Here is a 21,051-nt window from a genome sequence, read left to right as displayed (position 1 = left end):
TCTGAGTTCGAATTAAAAAACGAGTTTGAATCGAATCACAATTCTACCCAAGGACACTCGGTTTACATATTCGACGTTTTGCAAGGCACGAAGTACGGGAATGATACGGTAGTTTGAATTAATTAGTTTTATTTTTATAATTTTGTTCTCTACCTAAGTTAGTACATTCAATTTTTTAATTTTTCAATAGTTTTGAATATCGATCAGTCAATTTTCTTCTAAGTTAAATTAACTACCTTCTGGCATTTTTTGTTTTAAAAAACATAGCTATTTATTTAAGGAATTTTTAAACAGATTTGCCTAAATAATACACGTCACGAAGTTCATACAAAACAAAATGAACCAAAAATGGCATGGACAGAAGTATGTTTGATATTTTTTAAGTTTTTAAAAATGCCGAAATATGTAAGAATCGGTAGAAATTTATATTAATTAATTTTTTTAGAGTATGTTCATTTAAAAAAAAAATATATGCTATTTGAAGTAGATATATAAATACTTTAAAAGTTACGGTTTGATTTTCACAAAAGAAAATGTTCTAGATTTACTTTTGTCAACAAAATTAGTTTTGTTTTTGTATAAGGTATCTTATTCTTAAAAAAAAAGAATTTTTAGCTTAAGCACTACATTGAGATTAATCTGAAATCTAAAAGAAATAATAATCTAAAAACAATTTTTAATTTTAGTTTTTAATAAAGTCTCTATTTACATGCGTATATTAACTAGTAGTTTAAGTTAGAATTATGACTTGTTATTATTGATAAATGCTTATTTTTCAGAGCTTTCTAAGCCAGGCTAAAAAATTTATCAAGGACATCTTTGGATCGTTATTTTAAAAGTCATAATTTTTTATTGCTTTGTTATGAATAAACGGTACTATCTCAGTATGTCTTTCAATTACTAAAAAATCCATGAAGTAAATAATTTTTTTGCTATTAATTTTTTGTCGCTAATTTTGTTTTGTTTATTAAAGTTGAATCGTTGTTGATGTTGTGGTGAAGTTCATTAATTATTACTCTTGTTAATAAAACTTCAAAACTTACTTAAATTGTGGTTTAAAATTTTTATAAAAGAAAAACATAGTCTTGTAAACAAAAAACGTTTGCTAAAACATACAATTCAATGTTTTATACAGCCATTAAATTTTTAACTGATTTCAGATACTAAAAAAATTATTTAACAAACAAGTGTTCTCTTCACTGCTTAATTTTAGCAGTGTTTAATAAATTGTAAGTTTTTTGTTCCCAAAGTATTTAATTTATTACACAATAAATAAAAATATTTATTGTGTTAATTTCAAAACTAACACGATAAATAATGAACACTTAAAAGATTTTTTCTTTTACTTCGTTATAAATGTCAACAATTAAAACAGGGTTTCCCAAAAAAAGATATAAGCAGCAAAAGAGCCAAAGGGGTTGTTAGTAGTAAAAGGGCCAAAGGAGGGATTTGATGCCATAATTTGAAAATTAAATAAATTAATTTGATCTCAGGAGTTTTTAATTTTAGTTTTTAATAACGTTGTCGGAGGGTGCCATAATTGTTTTAAGTTAGAATAAGGGGGCCTTACGAAAAAACTTTAGGAAACCCTGAATTAAAGTCAATTGATGTTCATAAACAAAAAAAAAATCGCCTTTATCCAAACTGATATTAAAATTATATTTTTTTAATATAAATAAGCGCGTTTTAATTTAAGACTTGTCTAAGTTAAATGTAATAAGTAACAAATTTAAGAAAAATTTAAAGATATTTAGCCGTCCAATCTAAGCATAGTGTAAGGTAGGGGTCGGCAGTCTTTTGTAACTCGCGGGTCAATTTTCATGAAAAAAGTTTGCTCGCGGGCCGCATTGTTTCTAAAAAAGTCTTCGAGGGCCCCAGTTGTTTTAAAATAATTGTAGCAGTCAGTAGAAAAACACTTTTTTAAACAATAAACACAATAAAATAAGCGATAAAGTAGCACTTGTAAAGAGTAACTCTTAAACTTATAGCCTGAGTGTAATTTTTATTACAAAACTTTATCTTTGTTTTTTAAAAAAAGGTATTTTTTCAGATAAAAAGTACCTCGCGGGCCTTTTGATATTTTGGCTTTGAGGGCCGCATTTGGCCCGCAGGCCGCAGTTAGCCAACCCCTGGTGTAAGGTATACAATTATATTTTTTGAGAAAACACCTAAGAAATTTCTTACCATTAAGTACTAGCACTAGTTTAAGTTAATCATCAAGAAAAACAGTCAAAAGAAACACCTAATAATACTATTAAACAGATAAAATTTAATTTTTTTAAGAAATCAATAGAATTTTATATCACTCTCATTTACAAAAGTGAAAATGTCACAAAAAACCGTTTTTAAAACTTAGTAAACAAAGTTCAGTTTCACAAATACATGAGAAGTTTTAGCTGTTTAAAAGAGAGAAAACTGACTGTTTCTTATTTCACCATCACCTCTGTCATTCGTACAGTTTTCATCAGCGTCTTCATCGTGCTCATGCCAAAAATCTTCTTCTTCATAATACATAATAACAATAAAAAAGACTTAGTTTAACAAAGTTATTTTATGTGGATGATAAAATGTATAATACATATACTATTGTACAATAAGAAAATATTTTGTTTTTTTACTTATATAGTTTGCATAGTAACAAAAATTAAGAAAATTTAGTTGAAAGTAAAAAATGCAATTGGAAGGGTGTATTACGTACATAGTTGTTTTTAGTGAAAAAGAAAATTTCGCTCAGTATGAGTCAAGGCTAAATGTAAGGGGTTGGTGGGTGGGGGATAGGGACGGCATGGTTATAGAGACACCGAGTGGTGAAAAAACATATCGAAAAACGAGTGGTGAAAAAACGAGTGGTGAACGGTTATGGTGCAATCTCTGGAGAAGTCTGTGACTCGATGGCGCCACCTAGCGGTTGAAATTTTTAATTTTTAATTTTATGCCTAATCATGCAGGACGTAGATATTTTTTTTCTTCAAGTTAGAACCTCAACTACTTTGAAGCTACTTTGAAGTAAACGGTTTTAAACGGGAACGGGTCTAAATTGCGCGAAGACAAAAGTGCACGAGGTTACTAAATTGCACGCGGGGACTAAATTGCACGAGAACAAAATTGCACGAGTGTACAAAATTGCACGAAGATACTTTTGCACGAAGACTAATTTGCACGCGGGCACAAAATTGCACGAGGGGACAAAATTGCATGAAGACTATTTTACACGGAAGGTCGATTTTGCACGAGTTACAATTTTGCACGGAAGGTCAATTTTGCACGACAGACAGTTTTGCACGGAGGGTCAATTTTGCACAAAAAATATCAACTTAAAATAACTAAACAAAAAATATAATAAAACCTTTATGTTTTATAAAAAAATAATAATAAGCCTGTGCTAGTGTAGTTCATTCTAATTTAACCAGGTTTAAATTAATTTTAAATAATTTATTAAATATGTATAACCTTTTCTTATTTGAAACTAAATTAATGTGTTTAAAAACTATTATAAATTAAAATTTTATTCTAATAAAATAAAACTAGAATTTTATCATACTTAAAATAATCCTTATTTAAAAATAGACATGTATTGATGTAAACATAAATTATATTATAATTATACTAAATTTAAATATGAAATAAAACAAGATTAAAAAAAAAACAAATAAAATTTTACATGGGTAGGTGTTAAAATTGCGCGAGTGTACAAAATTGCACGAGGGGACAAAATTGCACGAAGATACTTTTGTACAGAAAAAACGAGCATGCGAAATAGTGGAACAATTAAATAAATTTAGAAAAGAGAAAATCCGTCTTTTGAAATTTTTATTGTGCATTGTACAAAAAGTTCTGTTACGGCTTTGTAGTTCCATAAACTATATTTAAAATTGTACTTTTTTGTTTTATATAAAAGTTTTAAACCTAATTTATATATCATTATTTTATATTTTTCTAAACTTTATCTTAGTTGCATCAGTATTTGCACGCGTTTTAGTCTAATTAGCTCTTAAGTTTCTCCTGCTCTGTATTTTCTCTTTATCTAACCAAGACTTGCGAAAATGAACTGTCAGAAGCAATTTTATTTTTACATTTTTAGAAGAAAAAGGAAATATAAGCTTTTGACTTAAATGAAACAAACAAAATAATACAATAGCTACAATTAGTTAATTTCTATTTTTAACAAAAAATAATAGTTTAAACAAAACTATTTTTTTGGTAATTATATTTTAATAACGGTTAGAATCTAATTTTATAATCTAGTTTTTATTTTTATTTATATAATTTTTTTTGATAGATTTTTGTCTATTATTTAAATTGTTCATTTTGACTTTAATATTTATTATTATTTCATTTAAATTTATTTGGACTTTTATTTAATGTATTTATTATTTAATTTTTAGTTTTTGTAAATCTTAAACATTTTTTGATTTTAAATAACTTATTTATTATTAAGTTAGTTGATTCTTTATATTCTAACTTTTTTTATTATTTAAAAAAATCTAATTAACATTTAATTTTTTTTTACTTGAAAATATTTTTTTTTACTTAAAAGTACTATATATATTTTTTTATTTACTTAAATCTTTCACTATTTTATTTTTTTTTTTTACTTAATATTTTTTCTTAATTTTTCGTTATTTAGTTATTAAATTTTATAATTCAGATTTTTTTATTTTTTTGAATAATATGTAATTTTGTTTCGTATTTTTTATTGTTAAATTATTGTTTTTTTTTAATTTTTTTTTTTTCGTTATTTAGTTATTAAATTTAATAATTCAGACTTTTTTTTGAATATTATATAGTTTTGTTTTGTATTTTTATTATTAAGTTATAAATTTATTAATTCTGATTTTTTTATTTTTTAAATAATATTAAAAAATTTTGTGCAAAAGAGTCTTCTCGTGCAATTTTGTCCCCTCGTGCAAAAATGTCTACGCGCAATTTTGACCCGTCCCTGGGAAGGAAACAAAACCCGTGCAAAATTGACCCTCCGTGCTAAGTTGTCACTCGTGCAAAAATGACCCTTCGTGCAAAAGTGTCTGCGTGCAAAATTGTCTGCTCGTGCAAAAATATACCCTCGTGCAAAAGTGTCTTCGTGCAAAAGTGAGCCTTCGTGCAATTTTGTCTGCGTGCAATTTTATCTTCGTGCAATTTTGTGCTCTCGTGCAAATTAGTCTTCGTGCAAAAGTATCATCGTGCAATTTTGTGTTTTCGTGCAATTTTGTCCCCTCGTGCAATTTTGTACGCTCGCGCAATTTAGACACCTACCCGTTTTAAACATATTTTACTTGATATACCGCATGTAAAAAAAGTTAAGTCTCAAAAAAGTTCGTTTTAAGTCTTAATACAAAATAAGTAATAAAATAAAATATAAAACGTGTACTCAACCGAAATGCAGATAAATTCTGCATATTTTTTGTTTAGTTTGAGCTTAAAAAACCCGAGAATTTCATAACATTTGTTTTAAATTAAGTTTAAATTAAATGGTTTTTACTTTTTATCACTAGAAAGTAAAGTATAAGCAAAATTTAGCTTTTAATTTTCTTACTTAATAACTAAAATAGATGATTGATAAATAACTTTGAAAACATGTAATTTTCTAAGATATAAAAGTTATCGTAGTATTTTTCGTGTAAAAAACATATGTGATATTAATATGAACTTATTGACTTACTGACAATCTAGTTTACGTTTAGCCTATATACCGTTTGTTCAACATAACTGTTTAATAACAGGTCAAAAATTGTCAGTTGGTTGTATATTACTAAAATCTATCTGTAGTATTGCTTAGTTTCACTAATACTAGCAACCTAAAAAGTCATTATATCAGTTAGTTCACATTATTTTAGATTTCGTTGCAGTTTTCAAATACATTTTAAAAGTATTTTTTTAAGACTCGAACGCATTAAACCAAAGCAAGATAAGAAATTAACTTTCTATTTGCATTTAATATTTTTCATATTGTTTTTATTTGCTTAAATGAAGTTAAAAAGAAGTAGTATTTCCTTACTTAAGCAGAGCTGAACAGTAAACTAGTTAGTAGTATATTGCTGAGTTGAGATATAACTACGAAAACTAGTATTCTTCAAATTAAGTATAAAAATCTTTTTAAAGTTGTCTTTTTGATTATAAATAGAATGAAAATTTAAGGTCAAAGCAACACATTAAACACAGCTTAATTAATTTTGAACAGTTGTAGTTCATTTAGTTTTATACAAAGCTAACTTATGAAAGAAAGTTTTATATCCAAATTATTAAAACTGGCATGAGCTTATATAGAATCAATTAACGAAATAAATTTGCTATTTTTACAATTTATTTTTAAAACATTTAAAATTAGATAATCAAGTATATAAAGTCAAAATCAGTAGTATTCGAAAGAACCCATATGGCTCTGTCGGTAAAGTGTCAAGTTAGAACTGCAGACGTGATGGGTTCGAATCTTGGTAATAACCTTTTTTTTTTCTCCTTCTTGTTAAACTTAATTTTCACGTTGATTAGTTGAACAATACTTATTAGATGATTATCTCATAATATATAATGTTAACCATATAACTTTGTACATTTTAAGTCGAAAAAGTATTATTTTTTAAAAAAGCAAACCTACTAAGATTGACATTTGAACATCCTCGTTGTTTTTTTGAAGTTCTGCTAAACATGTCAGCTTAATTTAGATACTTTGTTACTTATTAAACTAGAAAATTTAATATGAAGTTATGCAGAAAAAATATACATTATAATTTATATATTTAAATAAAGCGCCGCAATCAAATGGCTCGTAGCACAGCGGTCAACGGATGTGTGCTATAAACTTTTAGCACCAGGTTCGAATCCCACATTGGGCACATTTTTTGTTATTTTTGTTTACTCATAAATTTAGTTATTATGCTACGTAATGACTAAAGTATATTAAGAGTTAAGACTATTAAAGCTGTATAAGTTTTAAACTTCGATCTAACAGAAACTTTTCAAACATGTTAATGAACTTATAATCACTTTTAAAGCAGTTCAGACAATAGTCCATTTGTATATTATTGCAAAGTAAAAAACAAATAAGTTTTGAACATAAAAAGATAAAAAAAATAGAAAGTTGAGTTGATATTTTAGAAGTTAGTATATGCGACTGTGGAAGGATAGTGTAGCGGTTGAAGTCTGTGCGTTGAAAACTAGCGATTTGGGTAACTTGTTGCTCAATTTTATTTAACTTGATATACTATACAAGTAATTTATAAAGTTTACGCTGTCACAAAGTTTCAACTAGAACTAAAATTCTATTTTAATTACATTAAAATATACAAACTAGATCATTGTTATTTATTAGTACTATCTTCGGTCTTTATCAAAATAGATTCTTTATACTTGTTTGCGCTTTTTATCAGTAACTTATTAATATTTTAGATATTAAGCAAAAGACAATACTTATCATCCATCTTTAGTTTTTTCGCTTTAAGATTTAAACTTTAAGTTTCTGTACTATTAGTTTCATCTTAAAAAGAAGGATTAGTTTATTATGTCAATTTTTACTGGAAATATGCAGAAATGACAACCTTAACTCTTATTTACTTTAAAATTTTCCAAAAGTATTTTTAAATTAACTGTCGTTATGACTCAAAGTAAATATTTGAAAAATGACATATATTTATAAGCATTTTATAACAAAAAGTAGTAAAATTTACACGTACTTTGTTATAAAAGTTAATTAAAGCTTGACTAATCCAAACTTTGCTTAATTAAGCTCAATAAAAAAATTAAAACTTTTGATAATCAAAACATTAAATAAGTAATTTTTTACTGTTTGTTTTAAACAAAAAAGCAAGTATTAAAAAGTGTATTTGAACTGCTTATGCAGCTTTTGAAAGGGAATTTTTTTAAATATCAATATTTGCGTTAATGTTTTATGTAAAAGGAGCAGCTTTGTCTTCTTTCTAAGCTTACTTTCAGTGAAAAGTATAGTAGCCTTGTGTTAATAAACTAAAAATAGAAACTTTCAAAAAAATAAATATAATCAAAAAAAGTAAAAAATTGTAATACATAAATTTAAATTAAAACCTTTAATTAAAAATCTTGTATATCTCTGCGATTGATGACTGTGTTTCACGGTCTTTTAGCAACCTTCAAGGGCACATTTTAGTTTACTTTGTTTACTCTGAAGTTTAATAATAAGTATGAAATTTTACGTGTAAAACAATAGTATCGTGGTTTAATAATCATTGTTCAAATCCGGGGACTCGGGTTGAACTTACTTGTTACCAGTTTTTTTTTTATAACCTAAATTACCATACTAGTAACTTATAATAAATTATTATTTCACAAAGTTTCAATCAGAACTGAAATCTCTTTTGATAATACTTAAGTTTATAAATAATTTAAGTTTGTATAAAACTTTAAAGCTTATTAAATAAACTAACTAAAAGTTTTAAACTTGAAATATTTTAGTAATATAATAGTAATAAAAATAATAGTAATAAGTATTTTACTGTACGTGCGCTAGTAACCTTGTAAACTTTATATATTCAGTTTAAACATCAAGCTAAACGAGTTATGAATACTCCATAATCAAGCATAAGAAAATGTACTAGAAATTTAGATTTAAATTACAATTGAGATTAAGTCAAATTGAATTAAGCATTTTTTTTGATAAAAATAAACTAATCATTATAAGTAAAAAGTTCTGTTTAAACTGAAGTGATTGTTTTTTCACATTGTTAAAAAATGAAGAATTATAAAGATAAAATAAAACTTGCTGTTTTATTCCTAAAACTGTTAAATGACTGTATTTATTTACCATAGTTTAGTTTAATTTTGGTAAAAACCATAATATAAATGTAATGTTTGAAATAATCAATTATTAAATAAAAAGGCTAACAACTTTTTAACAATGTAGTTCGATTTATTTAAACTAAGACTAAAATTAACTTATTATGCAAAACGTGTACAACTATAAAGTTTAAAGTTATATATTGTTTTATAAAATTTTGTCTTATTATCTATATATGTTACAGTGGTAAGATTTCTAAATAATATATATGTCAGTTGACTGATTTTTAAGTGCCATTGTTAGAAAAAACTCCAGCAAGCAATATTTCATATAATTGAAAAAATAAAAGCAAACATTGAAAATTAGAATAATTTATTCATTTATGCACCAAGCTATTTAGTTTATATTTTCCAGTTGAGCATTACCAAACTAAAATTTAAGCAGGGGTCGGCAATCCTTAATAAGTAAAAAAAAATCTTACTACAAAAATGCTCGATGACTGCACTATGTGAAAACAAAAGTCTTGAACTTCACAACATTTTACTTTTTCCTCGTTCTATAAAAGTAAAAACAAATAAATTTTTTGTACATGTCAATTAAACCTAATTACACATTTAAAACCTTTCCAAATATTTATTATTTTTTGAGTTCTGGCATTTAATTAAGTTTTTTTTTTGTTAATTTGAATTGTTGTCGGAATTTGAATTGCCATAAAACCAAAAGTTTTATTTTAGTAAACAATTCTAAATAAATGTTAAACAAAAATTTACAACTTTTTTCGGTGTGTTACAAAACCTTTTTTGTTCTTATAAGTATAAAAAACTATATGCTAAAAAGCGCAACACTTCAATTTTTTTAATACGCATTTATGTGCAGTTTTTAAAATTTGTTAATGATGCTAAAGTTTTAAATATATTTTAGAAAAAACATTTCTAAAATTTTAGTTTAAAGTTTTATTTAAACTATTATTTCGAGTTAAACTATGAGCTTTAATCCCTGATATGTAAAAGTTAACAATTTTAGGTGGTTTCCCTTTTATTATTTACAAGCTAAGTTTGGTGAAAGTAAAACATAATTTAACTTTAACTAATAATTTATTAAATTAACTAATAGTTACTACTAATCTTAATTAAATTCAGTACACATATAAGAATATATTTTTAATTACTTTTATTTTATTTTTGAAATTCAAACTTTACTTGTTTTTACTAAGTTATAACCTTTAAAAGAAAAAAGTCATGGTGGTCCATATCTTCAAATATTTTAGTTGTGACACAAAATAAGTTTATTTCTAAAACATTAAAAAATAGTTTCAGGAAATTATATTTACTTTAACTTCATTGTTATTAAATAGAATTTGTTTTTATATTTTACACATTCATTGTCAACAAAGGTTGAATTCATTGTCAAAGGCAATGGGTGGGGAATTGACAGTTTTATTTAAAATTGGTCTCAGTTTAAAAACTAGCTGCTAGTTGCTTTTATTGCATCCTAAGATTCAAAGTAACTTTTGAAAAATATGAGTTTAAACTTGAGAAATTCAATAGGTGTCTTCTGGAAGGCCATGCTTAAAAATGCTAAAAATACTGAGTCCTTTGATATATGTTTCCTTTACAGTTTTTTACATTATCGTTATGAAACCTTCTCAGTCTAATCTGTATTTATCATGGAAAAATCTTATTTAGGAAATGTTTTTACCTTTAAAAAATTTCAGTCTTTTTAAAAAAAATCAATAATTTAAAACTTCATTGTAAATTGCTTACTTTTTATTCATCAAACTGTTAATCATGCAAGGAAAATATCTTTAAAACTTTAGTTCTCTAGAATAAAAAGCCTTAGATGCAAGAGATTTTTTTTAAGTTCAAAAAATTTAGTCAAGACAAGTTGTTCTCTATAAATCTGTATTACAAAAATTTTATAAAACTGACAATACCTTAGTAATCATTAATTTTCTTTTGTTCTATTCTACTATATGTATAATAAGCACCACTTCAAGCTACTTAATTATAAAAATAACGAAGTAAAGTGGCATTAAAGTATATTTTTTTTGAAATTAAGTTATCAAACAAATATAATAACAGTTATATGATCAAAAAATATCAGACTGTCAAAATATTATTAGATAATTTCAAAGTAAAACTACACATATATTGAATTTAAAATGATAAAAGATTTTATAGGAATATATGTTAAATACTATATTGTAAGTTCATCATTGTTTATAACAAAATTTTGTACAATTGAAATGTTATATAAATTTTAACACTCAATTTCTTCTAACATATAGATCTAATTCTATACAAACTACTATGGTGTTTTATTATATAACCATTTAAGAATTTAAAAGTATATATCACTTATAAATTAATGTGTTACTTATTTTCAATACATTATGACAAAGATTTTATTTACAAAGATGAAAATAGTACATAAAAAGCTTTTTATCAAACTACTATCTTGCTAATTCATCTAGAGTTCAAAGTTTCTGCCTACTATGTCCTGAATTTTTAATAAAACTTAACTTTATATCATACAATTTAGTAAATATAATAGAGTACAAGTGGTTTAGAAAATGAAATAACTTAAATTTTAATTGAATAAGAATTGAGATATAACTGAAAATCTCTTACAGGGTGAAACATTTTATTATAACAAATTAGACTAGACATCCTACCTTATTTACTTAGAGGTTCTAGCTATTTATTGTTACAATGCTACATTTGTTCTTTATGATTTTAGATACTTTTGAACACTGTTGTGCAAAAACTTTTCATTTTTGAAATGATTACTAACTTTTTATACAGTTATCAACATATGTTACATGATATTTTTGGTAAATTAGCTATGAGTGAAGTAATATAGCATCTCAATTGAATTTTTTAAAATAAATGTATTTTTATTTTTCAATTATTAGCTATTTGTTTTCAATTGCTTTCACTTGTGGTATTAAATAAAAATTTTTTTTCAATGACTAACTTATATTTTCCTTTGTCACAATAAATTTTTAACAGTTTTTAAAAGATTAGGGAAGATAGTGTTGACAAGTTGGCAACATTTGGACAACTTTAACAGCTCACAGGGGCAACAAATACTTTATGGGTAAAACAAGGGTGACTTTAAGTAATTAAAAACAAAAAATTTAAGCACAACAGTGTTTAACAAAAAAAAAAAAAACACTGTAATATAGTAAAAGTAAACATAATAAATAGCTAGAAGATTTAAAGAACTCAGACAGGATGTGGTGTTTGGTATGTTATTTAACACATATTTTGATAGAAAGATATAAAAAAAACTATACAAGCATTTCTAGTTTAAATTACCTAATTTATAATTTATTACAAAAAGTTAGTCTTAAAGAATAAATCAACTTCTTATTCTTTATAACTTACTATTAAAGAAATTATGCTTACAAAATTACTTATAATAGTAAATCATATAGTTTTAACTTCAGCAAAATTAACTTGTTTTTAATTTAAACTTTTAAGCTTATATTATGGTAACAAAAATCTAAATAATTTTATGCCCAATTACTTATAAATGATAGAAACTAAATTTAATTGTATCTAATTATTTACACGTTATTATAACTATTTTCAATGGCAAATTTAGTTTTTTTTTTTTTGAACAACAAGTAACTTACTATTTGGTCATTAACTGTAATTTATTAGAAATTTAATTAATTTGAAGCATTATTTTTTGGTAAGTTATTAAAAGTTTACAAAGTGTAAAAAATATTACAAAAACTAAAATGTTATAAATATTAAAACTTATCAAATTCATTATACAAGCTTAAATCTTACTAAAATGTATATTTTATAAAAAAGGCTTAAATGTGTATACATTTAAAAATAATCAAAGTTTAAAAAACTATAAAACTTACAACAAGCTTTCCAATAGAAAGTAAAGAAATATCCGAAATATACGTATCTGAGTTTAATGGTTATTTTATCAGTAACGACATACAAAATGCACTCAAGATAACACAAGGCTTCTTTGCTGAAAAGTATAATGCAAGAATGATTGTAAGTTTTGTTTCCTGATGTGATAAGGTTTTATAGTTTTAAATACAGAAATAACATTGGTTTCTCTACCTGCCTTTTTTTTTGTATCAAAAAGTTTTAGGAAGTTTTAACCTAATAAATCTTAATGAAGCCAGAAAATTTTATATACACTTTTAATTGTTATATCATGAGATTTCGTTTTCTTTTTGCAAAATAAATTTAGTGAAAGATAAAATGTAAGTGCATTTGAGTCGAATGTTAAAAATAATATTCTAACTAACTTAATTGACTTAGTTTTAATTCAAAATCTTAAATATATGTATGTACTTCGAGGTATAATATAAAACAAAAAAAATATTAAAAATTTTAAATGCATCTAAAATTAATAAAAGTATTATCATCTTTCACACTAAGTAAAACATTACTTAACTTTTTATTTTTGTTGAACTGACAACTAATATGGATAGTTTTTGTAGAAATTTTCACAAAATTTTAGGTAAATCGATTCCATCTGTTCGTGAGAGCGAGAAACTCCCTGCCGTTTGTGTTGAGAAATAGAAGTAGCTGATGACGTAAATGACACGTGCTCATTTCAAGGTAAACACACTCAAGATTCGTCAGTAGTTGCCGATGTTCAACTGTGTCCAGAAGTGGTGAGGATAATTTTGATTTACTTAAATGATTGAAATGATAAGTATTTACTTAAGTTCTATAATCTAGTTTAAACGTTTGTTTTACTAACTAAAATCCATTTAAATAAAAACCTGATATTTATTATTTTAAATACCAACCGCTGTAGCATATACACGTCGAAGGAAAATAAAATATTAAAGTTGAAGTGTGTACTTACTTATCTTTTATAATGTGTACTTTTTTAAGCTACCAACTTTGCTTCCTTTGTAAGTTGTTAGTTTAAAGTTAACTATAAAGTTATAGTTAGTAAAAATAAGCTATTTCTTAAATAATACAGCTACTAAAGTTTATAAAAATCGTGTAGATACTAAATTTGAGTACTGGAGATACTTACAAGTTACCAGTTACAAAACTGCATAGAGCTAAAAGATGGACAGATTCTTTCATTGAAAAAATAGGTTGAACCTTTTCGTTTGCTTTAGTTAAAAATTAAATTTTAAAATACGATTTGTATATAAAACTTAATGACAATACTTAAACTGTTTGCTGCATAACGGTTTCATTTATTATTTAAACACAGCAAGTAACTTCACGGTAGACAGTTCAGAACTACATGAGTCAGTTGAATATTTCAAAAGAAACCCAGGTTTAAAAACAAGGGTTTTAAAAGTCAATTATATTGTTGACTACAACACTACACAGAGATTCGAGTCACTGAAGGAAACGGAAAATTGGTTATTTGCTGTTCATGGTCAGGTAACGCTTGTTTAAATTACTAAAAGTAAAAAAATAACTTAAAGGTATTACAACTTTATTGAAGAGGACCAACAAGTTAATCATTGAAAATATATATAAACTTAAAGCAAGTAAGAACAGCTAAATGCAGCATGTTCATAGCTTTTCTGCAAACTATTCGAACCTTAGAATCAAGTTAAAACCATAAGTTGATGAAAGAATATTTAACTTAACTAAAAAACAGATAAACCACTACTTCAACATGCTTGGACGTCCTTTTGCACTTGAAATAAAAACTGTCAATTTTGTGAATCAAGAAGAGGTTCTGATAATGTTTCTATTAATTGTAGTAATACGAATCTTCATATACGCAATGAACTAAATGCAAATTTTTTGGAAAACAAAAATAAAAACAAAAGTATTTTATAAAGTATATTCTTGTATTTTACTGGTTTTTATCAAAAAAGAATCATTTTTTTTAACAGTCAGAAGAGATTTTAGCGCCATCCGAAAAGAAAGTCTTAGAAAAGCTAAATTTTAATCACATTTTGGAGAACGTAACGATACCTTATTCGCTTAAAAAGATTTTTGAACTTTCGTATATGGCAAAATTCAGTTTAAAAGAGTTTCTCTTCCGCAGAAACTTTCTCAACGACAACAAAGCAGTTTCAGTGTACATGATCGATGAGATTCCAATAGCAAAAGGTGAGTAGTTTGCATTTATATACTATTGTAATATTATTCTCGTACTACAATTTCTTAATGTGAAAGTTTTGTGTACATATGTTCTATTTTCGTTCTGTTAACAATTACAAATTAATAAGTTGTCAGTTGCAAACATTCAGATATGTCCCTTTTTTTCTAGTTTTTAATTTCAAAATTTAAAACTTTAAATTTTCCGCCAAATGATACAAAAGTTATTAAAACGTCAAAATTCTTCATCAACTTCTTTTGCGCTGGAACAAACAGGAATTGTGAACCAGATAGGATCTGTCGGCGCAAACTACAGCGCTGCCCTCATTGGAACAAAGAAAACAATGCACTCGTTCTCATACCTAGCTCGTGCAATTGCACACGAATTAGGTCACTTGTAAGTTTACATTTTATTATATTTTGTTGTCCACTAGATTTATAGTTTTAAAGCTATTTCTTGTTTGATATTGTTTATCAAATTAATCAGTTTAATCTCGAAAAAACATAACCCTAACAAGTTATTAAACTTTTACGTTTTAGTTTATACTTAGATCTTGTTTTAAAATATATCAATCAAGCTCTTTTTCTCAGCAGTTCTAAAATTCTTCATGTTATTGTAAGCTTATTCCTTACGTAGTATTAGTAAGTTATAAACATTTTCTTGGCCGAAATAAAATTGCGTATTACCTTTTCTTATTTTTGGTATTCTTTTTCCGTGTTGTTTAAATTTTTGTGGAAGATAAAGCTTCGTTTAGGTTTTAAATAAGTAAGTAGCAAAATTATATATGTTTTAGAACAAACGTTTTTTGTAAGGCAATATTAATTTAAAAAAAATTTTAACAGAGTTTAGGTTATTAAGTTTTTAAACTTTATTGTTCTATTGTAATTTTTATTAAATTGTTTTTGAAAAATACAAAAGTGTTAAATATAATAAACCTTGAAGTAACGTTTTACAAAGTTTGCTTTAAAAACATAAACAAAATTGTTAAGCTGATTATTTATTGCTATTCTAAACACTTGTCTAAATCACTTATAACTTATTAATATTTTATTTATTTAAAATTATGCCCCAAACAATAAATTTAACAAAAATAACTATGAACTCTACTATTAAAGTAACATAATAAATTATATTTAAAAAAACTATAAGTTTAAAAAGAAGTTTACCTGTTTAAAATATACTTTCACTGTTTTACTTTATTTTTATTGTTAACAACACCAGAATTGGATTGCTTCATACTTTTGGTCGTGAATGTAAAATACCACCTCAGTCTGACCCGGATACTGATTACGTCATGGATTACGGTTATGGGGAAGGGTCTTTGAAAAGAACCGGATGGTCGAACTGCAGCAAAATTATGTTTGATTTCTACTTGAAGTAAATAAAACTTGTATATATATGTTTTGTTATATAGCTCTGCATTATAAGGTTTGAGTTTACTATTTATATGGTACAAAAATTAAAAGTTTTTTGTATTTGTATTAAATTTCAAAACTTAAAAGCGTAGTTTTTTAGTATAATTAATTAATTTTAGTTTTTTGTATTTGTATTAAATTTCAAAACTTAAAAGCGTAGATTTTTAGTATAATAAATTAAATAACGCAACTAAAATACATACTTTTATATAGTAAAATTTAAGTGTTCTGTATTAAATCAGTCATTAAAAAACATTTTAACGTTAAGATGGCGGCATGAAATAAAAGTATATATTCTAAACTGTAAAAGGTTGAAGAAGGTTATCTAACGTTTAAACTATAAACCTTTAACTGAAACAAAAATGACTTTTTTTAATTATCATTTTTTATAAAAATAGTTATAAAACAAGCAACTTTTTCATGACAGAACCTATATTGACAACGACTACCTGGAAAAAGACTTTGTGGGTATTCAACCGCCCACCCCTTACCCCGGAACTAATTTCAGTTTCGCCGATCAATGTGAACTTATAGGTCCGGACTATGTGAGCTATAAGAATGTAAGGATACCATGTTCTAATTTTATTTTTCGATTCCTAACAAGTTGCTGTAACTTTTTAATATAAACAAAGAATTCAATGCTAATTTTTGTACTAATATATTTGTGAACCACTTAAATCAATACTTTTAGCAAAGGTATATAAATGAACTGTAATACAAATGATTAAATAGATATATTTCTAGATATTTTTGGATGTGTAAACAGTTTTTCTTCACAGCATAGTTCTTGCTCTCACGTGGTATGCGGTCTTCATTCGAGGGAAAGTGAGTTTGAATCTGAGTTCGAATTAAAAAACGAGTTTGAATCGAATCACAATTCTACACAAGGACATTCGGTTTATATATTCGACGTTTTGCAAGGCACGAAGTACGGGAATGATACGGTAGTTTGAATTAATTTGATTTTTTTTAAATTTTGTTCTCTACCTAAGTTAGTACATTCAATTTTTTAATTTTTCAATAGTTTTGAATATCGATCAGTCAATTTTCTTCTAAGTTAAATTAACTACCTTCTGGCATTTTTTGTTTTAAAAAACATAGCTATTTATTTAAGGAATTTTTAAACAGATTTGCCTAAATAATACACGTCACAAAGTTCATACAAAACAAAATGAACCAAAAATGGCATGGACAGAAGTATGTTTGATATTTTTTAAGTTTTTAAAAATGCTGAAATATGTAAGAATCAGTAAAAATTTATATTAATTAATTTTTTTAGAGTATGTTCATTTTAAATAAAAATATATGCTATTTGAAGTAGATATATAAATACTTTAAAAGTTACGGTTTGATTTTCACAAAAGAAAATGTTCTAGATTTACTTTTGTCAACAAAATTAGTTTTGTTTTTGTATAAGGTATCTATTCTTAAAAAAAAAGAATTTTTAGCTTAAGCACTACATTGAGATTAATCTGAAATCTTAAAGAAATAATAATCTAACAACAATGTTTAATTTTAGTTTTTAATAAAGTCTCTATTTACATGCGTATATTAACTAGTAGTTTAAGTTAGAATTATGACTTATTATTATTGATAAGTGATTATTTTTCAGAGCTTTTTAAGCCAGGCTAAAGAGTTTATCAAGGACATCTTTGGATTTATTGCTTTGTTATGAATAAACGGTACTATCTCAGTATGTCTTTCAATTACTAAAAATCCATGAAGTAAATAAATGATTTGCTATTAATTTTTTGTCGCTAATTTTGTTTTGTTTATTAAAGTTGAATCGTTGTTGATGTTGTGGTGAAGTTCATTAATTATTACTCTTGTTAATAAAACTTCAAAACTTACTTAAACTGTGGCTTAACATTTTTATAAAAGAAAAACATAGTCTTGTAAACAAAAAGCGTTTGCTAAAACATACAATTCAATGTTTTATACAGCCATTAAATTCTTAATCGAATTCAGATACTAAAAAAATTATTTAACAAACAAGTGTTCTCTTCACTGCTTAATTTTAGCAGTGTTTAATAAATTGCAAGTTTTTTGTTCCCAAAGTATTTAATTTATTACACAATAAATAAAAAGATTTATTGTGTTAATTTCAAAACTAACACGCAAAATAATGAACACTTTAAAGATTTTTTCTTTTACTTTGTTATAAATGTCAACAATTAAAACAGGGTTTCCCAAAAAAAGATATAAGCAGCAAAAGAACCAAAGGGGTTGTTAGTAGTAAAAGGGCCAAAGGAGGGATTTGATGCCATAATTTGAAACTTAAATAAATTAATTTGATCTCAGGAGTTTTTAATTTTAGTTTTTTAATAACGTTGTCGAAGGGTGCCATAATTGTTTTAAGTTAGAATAAGGGGGCCTTATGAAAAAACTTTAGAAAACCCTGAATTAAAGTCAATTGATGTTCATAAACAAAAAAAATCGCTTTTATCCAAACTGATATTAAAATTATATTTTTTTAATATAAATAAGCGCGTTTTAATTTAAGACTTGTCTAAGTTAAATGTAATAAGTAACAAATTTAAAAAAAGTTAAAGATATTTAGCGTCCAATCTAAGCATAGTGTAAGGTAGGGGTCGGCAGTCTTTTATAACTCGCAGGTCAATTTTCATAAAAAAAGTTTGCTAGCGGGCCACATTGTTTCTAAAAAAGTATTCGAGGGCCCCAGTTGTTTTAAAATAATTGTAGCAGTCAGTAGAAAAACACTATTTTAAACAACAAACATAATAAAATAAGCAATAAAGTAGCACTAATAAAGAGTAAATTTTAAACTTAGAGCCTAAATGTATTTTTTTTATTACAAAACTTTTATTTTTGTGTTTTAAAAAAGGTATTTTTTCAGATAAAAAGTACCTCGCGGGCCGCATTTGGCCCGCAGGCCGCAGTTAGCCAACCCTTGGTGTAAGGTATAAAATTATATTTTTTGAGAAAACACCTAAGAAATTTCTTACCATTAAGTACTAGCACTAGTTTAAGTTAATCATCAAGAAAAACAGTCAAAAGAAACACCAAATAATACTATTAAACAGATAAAATTTCAATTTTTTAAGACATCAACACAATTTTATATCACTCTCATTTACAAAAGTGAAAATGTCACAAAAAATCGTTTTTAAAACTTAGTAAACAAAGTTCAGTTTCACAAATACATCAGAAGTTTTAGCTGTTTAAAAGAGAGAAAACTGACGGTTTCTTATTTGACCATCACCTCTGTCATTCGTACAGTTTTCATCAGCGTCTTCATCGTGCTCATCCGAAAAATCTTCTTCTTCATAATACATAATAACAATAAAAAAGACTTAGTTTAACAAAGTTATTTTATGTGGATGATAAAATGTATAATACATATACTATTGTACAATAAGAAAATATTTTGTTTTTTTACTTATATAGTTTGCATAGTAACAAAAATTAAGAAAATTTAGTTGAAAGTAAAAAATGCAATTGGAAGGGTGTATTACGTACATAGTTGTTTTTAGTGAAAAAGAAAATTTCGCTCAGTATGAGTCAAGGCTAAATGTAAGGGGTTGGTGGGTGGGGGATAGGGACGGCATGGTTATAGAGACACCGGTGAAAAAACAAGTAAATTTTTTTAATTTTTAATTTTTTTAGAACGGTTATGGTGCAATCTCTGGAGAAGTCTGTGACTCGATGGCGCCACCTAACGGTTGAAATTTTTAATTTTTAATTTTATGCCTAATCATGCAGGACGTAGATATTTTTTTTCTTCATGTTAGAACCTCAACTACTTTGAAGCTACTTTGAAGTAAACGGTTTTAAAAATATTTTACTTGATATACCGCATGTAATAAAAGTTAAATCTCAAGAACATTCGTTTTAAGTTTTAATACAAAACAAGTAATAAAATAAAATATAAAACGTGTACTCAACCAAAATGCAAAATAAATTCTGCATATTTTTTGTTTAGTTTAAGCTTAAAAAACCTGAGAATTTCATAACATTTGTTTTAAATTAAGTTTAAATTAAATGGTTTTTACTATTTATTACTAGAAAGTAAAGTATAAGCAAAATTTAGTTTTTAATTTTCTTACTTAATAACTAAAATAGATGATTGATAAATAACTTTGAAAGCATGTAATTTTCTAAGATATAAAAGTAATTGTAGTATCTTTTCGTGTAAAAAAAAATATGTGTGATATTCATATGAACTTATTGACTTACTGACAGTTTCATCTAGTTTACGTTTAGCCTATAAACCGTTTGTTCAACATATTTGTTTGATAACAGGTCAAAAATTGTCAATTAGTTGTATATTACTAAAAGCTATCTGTTTTCTTTTTTTGAGTATTGCTTAGTTTCATTAATACTAGCAACCTAAAAAGTCATTATATCAGTTAGTTCACATTATTTTAGATTTCGTTGCAGTTTTCAAATACATTTTAAAAGTTTTTTTTAAGACTCAAACGCATTAAACTAAAGCAAGATAAGAAATAAACTTTCTTTTTGCATTTAATTTTTTTATGTTGTTTTTGTATGCTTAAATGAAGTTGAAAATAAGTAGTGATTCCTTACTTAAGAAGAGCTGAACAGTAAACTAGTCAGTAGTATATTGCTGAGTTGAGAAAATAACTACGAAAACTAGTATTCTTCAAGTTAAAAAGAAATTTTGAAAACATCAAACACAGCTTAATTTATTTTGAACAGTTGTAGTTCATTTAGTTTTATACAAAGCTAAATTATGATAGAAAGTTTTATATCCAAAGTTTTAAAACTGGCATGAACTTTGAGCTTATTTAGAATCAATTAACGAAATAAATTTGCTATTTCTACAATATATTTTTAAAACATTAAATT

Source organism: Thalia democratica, chromosome 4 (assembly GCF_965202585.1).
Source record: "Thalia democratica chromosome 4, ktThaDemo2.hap1.1, whole genome shotgun sequence".
Classification (NCBI taxonomy): domain Eukaryota; kingdom Metazoa; phylum Chordata; class Thaliacea; order Salpida; family Salpidae; genus Thalia; species Thalia democratica.
This window is presented reverse-complemented; position numbering follows the sequence as displayed.